Raw genomic sequence first — 5,702 nt, forward strand, 5'->3', positions numbered from 1 at the left:
GCCAGTCTTTATTAGCAGATAATAAGATTTTCTTTATGAAGAAAAAGAGCCAGTGAGAAGATGAGGCAAGCAGGGCTCTTTGGGGTCCTTGTGCGAATGAGGGGATTTTGGTAGTGTAGTAAGGTCAAGGGGTGCACACCTAATTGACTTTGTTTGTTCTAAGACCTGTTATGAGTCTTGCTTCTGTTGAAGTCCCATTTCCATTACAGAACTCCCATTGCTAAGAGATTTACCCAGAAGTGGTGAACAGACATAGAGACAGGGAGTCAGTTCCAGATAAAGTCCCAAGGCAGAGGCCACACGTCGTTCTTTAGCAACTGCTTTACCCCAATAGCCCAGCTCAGCCTGGGCTTGTCAGGAATTGGGACCTAAACAGGAGTGGCCACAATCAGTACTTGGGTGGGAGACCACCAAAGAAGACTGGATTGCTAGGCCAAGGGCAATGGCTTACCACCTCTGCTGATCTCTTGCCTGGAATGCCCTGTGGATGCGATCGCCAAGAGTCGGTTGTGAGTTGATGGCACATCCTTACCTGAAGAAAGATCAGCTGGAGTATTTCCACATGACAGGAACATTTCCTGTGGAAAATCAGGGAGGAAGGGGGTACAGGGCACCCATTGTGGAAGTAAATGAGTTGCTGATTAAAGGTGCAAAGTAGGATTGATTTGCTTAGGGTTGGGAAATTCCTGGAGATCTGGGGTTGGAAGGTGTGGATTGGGAGGGGAGGGACCTCAGTGAGATACGCCACACAGTCGTCCACCCTGTAAAGCTGCCATTCCCACCAGGGGAACGGATGTCTGCGGTCTGAAAATCAGGTGCAATTCTGGGAGATCTGCAGGCCCCACCTGGAAGTTGGCAATCCCCATGCCAAGGCGAGTTGCAACAATGGACAGGGCCGATGCAGTTTTCCTTCTGGAGAGACTGCCAAGTGCTTTCCGGGCCCAGTTACTTCCTTGTTCGCTGGGCAGGAGGAGCTCTGCCACTGGAACTCCTCGCCTCAGGGCATAGAGCTGGCTGGCTCTTCAGTTTTTATCTCAACAAGGAGCGCAGAAAGTGGCATGAGTCAGATCACCCTCCTCCGTAGGACGCTCACTGCCTCCCTGTGAGATAAGAGAGAATGACTGGCCCAAAGGCATCCAGCGAGCTCAGTGCATCAGTGGGGATTTGTATCTGGACCTCCCTAATCCATCCCTGCTCTTTCCCTTGTTAATCTTTCATGCCTCTTCTGCATTTGCACTTTCTTTATATTTGACTTAACATGAACTGATGTGAAGAAAACATTAATTTAAAATGGGGTGTTGGAGGAGAATCTATGGATATCATGGATGGTCCAAAAGACAACTAGGCAAGAGAGAGAAATAAGAGCAGCGTGGAGTAGTGGCACATCTTGACTCTGCTATAGAACCTTGCTGGGTAACCTCGGGCCCCTCACACACTCTCAGCCTAATCTACCTCACAGGGTAATTCTGAGGATAAAACTGAGGCGTGGGTGAGGTATTCTGCTTTGGGGCTCCGTTGGAGGGAAAGTGGGTTTAAATAAGGTAAATAGCTGGGTTCTAGATCACATCAAGCCTCAATTCTCCCGAGGAGCTAAAATGATGAGACTGAGGCTGTCATACTTTGGTCACATCACGAGAAGACCAGATTCTCCAGAAAAGTCAATAATGCTAGGAAAAGTGGAAGGCAGGTGGAAAAGAGGAAGACCTAAAACAAGGTGGCTTGGCTCAATAAAAGGAGCCACCCTCCAGTTTGCAAGACCTGAGCAAGGCTGTCCATGACAGGACATTGTGGAGGGCATGCGTGCATAAGGTCACCGTAAGTCGGAAGCGCGCGCGCATCTCCCCGTCTGTCTTTGTCCGGCAGCAGACAGAAGCGCCGCCGAGCAGCCTGCGGCGGCGAAAGCGCCGCTTCTCCTTCTAGCCGTCCCGCCGCGGCGCTCGAGCGCGGCCCAGGCGGCAAAGCCGGTCTTACGCCGAGGCGGGACCTCTTCGTCCCCTCGCGCTCTGCGTACTCTCGCGCGCTTCCCTCCTCACAGACGGCGGGGCGCGCCGGGGCGGCCCTTGGGCGAGGCCTGGCCGGGGGGGGGACGTCCTCGCAGCCCCTCCGGCGGTCCCCGGGCCCGGAGGCAGCTCCCTGCGCGGCGGGCCAGGCCCCTGGAGGCGCGCTCCGTGGCGCCTCTGACGGGCTCGCCGCCCACCGCGGGAGGCCGGGCCAGGCCGGCTCGGCCCCCGGCTGCCGCCCTGTGTCTCCGGGAGCCTGGCGGGCGCTGGTTGCGGAGCCGCTGGGCGCGGGGCTCCTCGTCCCTCCGGGGCCTGGCCAGCCAGCCGTGCAGCTCCACGTCCCGAGGCAGGAGGGCGGGCGTGGTCCCGCTGGGCGGCGGCAGGGGGGAGAGGCCCGGTCTGGCAGCCGGGCTTTTGAGCTTCGTTGGCTCCGAGTCGGGCTGCGGCCGAGTCATTCCGGCCTGCGCTGCTGGCGGAGCTGCGCGAGCATCTGGATTCAAGAGGCGATGCGGCTTCTCTGGAACAGAAAGAATGTGAAAATGGGTCCAGGTACTAAACAGTGCGGCACCTAATTTTGCTTAATTATTTGGACGTATAGCAAGACATACTTCAGCAGAAATATGTAATCATGTGTGGGTTGAGTGCTGGACATTTTTATGGCAATAGTAACTGTAAAAGACCAGCAATGTAGTGAGTATTTCACTTATGGTGTGAACGTTTAAGTCACAGCCTCTGAAAACTCTTGACACACAAATTTTAGCATACCGAAACAACTGTGAATGGTATGCCAAGGAAGTAGAAGCATAGAGTTGGAAGGGACCACAAGAGTCATCTAGTCCAATCCCCTGCAAAATGCAGGAGATGTACAGCTATTTCCCCCCAGACCTCCCCCAGTGCCCCCTGCTCAATGCCCAGAGGAAGGCAAAAAACCCTCCAGGATCCCTGGCCAGTCTGGCTTGGAGGAAAATTCCGTTCTGATTGCAAAGTGGTGTTGACCATGACCCTGGGCTTGTAAGGAGAGGCCACCAGAGCCCCGCACTGGCTCTAAGTAGTTCAGTTAATACCCGGGACACCTCACTTTGACTGCCTCTGTAGCATCCCTTGGTGCTACAGTATCCTTTCCACCTTAGGAGCAGAGGCACACAGAGGAGAATTGTAGCTTAGGTTTTGATTTGATCTGCCCAGCCAGTCAGATGACTTCATTACTTCAAGGGGGGGGGGATTAGGTTAGGCATATTTGCAATTTTATTTCTCCCACCCCAATTACAAATCTAGAATACATATATGTACCTGGAAAATGTTAATGACAACTTTGATACTACCAGCCTTGCCTAATATTATATTGGCAGTGGCACTTAATAATTTTTGGAAACAATCTTTAAGAAATTATTTCTGCAAAAAAAATTAAAACACTAGAAAATTTTCCGCCTCACATATCTGATTCAGATTGCTGTTCAGCCACGTGGTTGCTGGGTAAGTGACCTCTTTTCGGTTTACTCCCTCATGGAGGGGGGGGCGGGCTGTAAGAAAATGAAGACAGGAGAATCATGTAGGCTGCAAAGTCAACAGCTACCACTAGAAGAATCTTTGGTCTGTTGCTAGATTTGCCCATAGCTGCTGCGGGGCTATTGGACTGGCAGCATTCCAACCAGTCAATAAATAACATATTGAAATGAAAAAAGGTAGTTGCTGCCTAAATTGTCAATGGAATATTTGTCCACGAGTGACATTTGATTGGTATTCTGACCTTACCATGTGACAAATTGTTTTCAGAAACAGTATGGCACATAATATTGGGGACTGTTGAAGCAACAGTAGTCCAAATCCCTTTTGTGCGCATGAAACAAGATTCACTGCCTTCTGAGCGAAGGGTGCCAATTTCTTTGCTCCCTTACACCTCATGGTTTTCTGTCTCTGAGCTGGGCTCAGACAAGAAGAGGCAGCGTTCTCTCTTATCCACAAGAGCAAGAGGGGTCGTCGTTTTAGCATTTAGCAGTAACAAGGGTTGAGGGGGAAGCCCTTTGACTTGGGTACAGTCCTCTGATCAGTGTTCAAGGCCACAACTCTTCCAGCAAAAAGCTGATTGCTGCCAGTTGGCAGAATAGCCAGCAGGGAGGAAAACATTGAGGGCAGAGTATACATCTGTGGATTGCAATTTAGCACAGTTGGTACTTTTTGGGTATGAATAATAATGACTTTGGATTGCAGAATATCTTGTGATGAACAAGTCAGTACAGCATTGAAAGGTCTTCTGGTGTAGTGATGTGGCTAAACGCTATCTGCAGCATATGAAACTGGGGTCCTTAAAACAAGTAGGACAGGAGAGGAGCCAAGAGTGGCCTAGCAACTGTCACTCCAGCCTGTAGATTAAAAGGTGAGTAGAAAAATACACAGCAGCGTGGAGCTTTCATCTGGCCTCTTGGGTTGCCCTGGAAGGACTGGGGTGTTCCAGAGGGCTCAGTTTGGACCCATGGCATCTTTATGCTCCTTTGCTTATTAACAGCTATATAGAAGCTTACGTTCTTTTCATTTGTACCCTGTTCTTCCAAGGAGCTCAGGGCAGCGTGTGTGGGTGTTGCAATGATAAATCAGGCCAATAACCGTGGAAGGTAAGTTAGATTTAGAGCCAGTGGGGTAATGAATGGTTAGCCTAGGATTTGGGAGATCCAGATTCAAATCCACACTCTGCCATGGAATCATACAGAGTGACCATGGGCCAGTCACACACTCTTACCTGTCCTACCTTGCAAGGTGATTATTAGGATAAAATGAAGGAGAAGCGAATTGAGTGAATAAACTTATATTGTGATTAGTTCAAGACATTATCTAGTGGCTGACTTGGAACTTCAGTCTGGCTCTCCCTGGTCCAAGTTCAACACTATTCCTTCCACAATTCAAGCGGAAGGTGAGCTGCTTTTGTTCTACAGTGCTTCTCTTCTGCTATAGAAAGAGTCGTATTGACACTTCCTGTGTTCTTGGAATAAGGGCATGAAGGGGGTATACTGTAAGGGAGCCCAGTCCTATTTCGACAGAAAGATGTAGAGGAGAGTGGAGTTAACATTTTGAGTCCTTGTTTTAAACATGACAGTTTAGTGGCAAGCATGTGCACAGTGGAACTTGGCCCTCAGGATTTGCCACTGGCTGGCTACAGGGGTATTTGTGGCAAGAAGCACACTACCCGGTTGATGAAAGTTGAAAAGCAAAGTATGTGGCCTTTGCTTTGTTTGCCTCTTAATTTTGGTAGTTCTCCTCTTTGCCTTTCCAAACTTGTCTGTGCTTAATAAAAGTAGCTATAATGGAGTTCCTTGAAAGTCAAGTGGGATATGTTACAGATCCTGGAACGAGATGTTGCTCCTGTGCCCCTAGAGGCGTTACAAGCATGGCTGCTGTGCTATGTTTGTGTCATTAGGTGGCAGAGAGAAATGGGCTGTGTCTACGCTCTGTGCTCGAAAATGTAGGCCTGTGGGCACTTAGAATGATCGATAGCCTGACAGAGCAGTAAACTGCTGTCTTGCACAGCGGTGCAGGTCTCTGGGTCTTGCTCAGGAGGTTCTGGGTTGGTGGGAAACAGTGTGATGCGTTTCAGTGGCTAGTAGGGCATGGCTGCATAGGTGCTTTCCCCCACCTGTGGAGGAAAGAATCCTTGAATGGGTAGACCTCCTGTTTGTGCTGCGGGCAGAGCAAAGACTTGAGTATCTGGTT

The 5,702-nt window shown here is 50.1% G+C and overlaps 1 non-coding gene across 1 annotated transcript; it reads left to right on the forward strand.

Annotated features, from left to right (window-relative positions):
• Nucleotides 1–5,355: 5,355 nt before the first annotated feature.
• LOC129342756 (small nucleolar RNA SNORA17) lies at nt 5,356–5,495 on the forward strand. Its single transcript, XR_008598249.1, has one exon. It is a non-coding gene; the product is annotated as a small nucleolar RNA SNORA17 (small nucleolar RNA).
• Nucleotides 5,496–5,702: the final 207 nt, after the last annotated feature.

This window comes from Eublepharis macularius, chromosome 14, assembly GCF_028583425.1.
Source record: "Eublepharis macularius isolate TG4126 chromosome 14, MPM_Emac_v1.0, whole genome shotgun sequence".
Taxonomy (NCBI): Eukaryota; Metazoa; Chordata; class Lepidosauria; order Squamata; family Eublepharidae; genus Eublepharis; species Eublepharis macularius.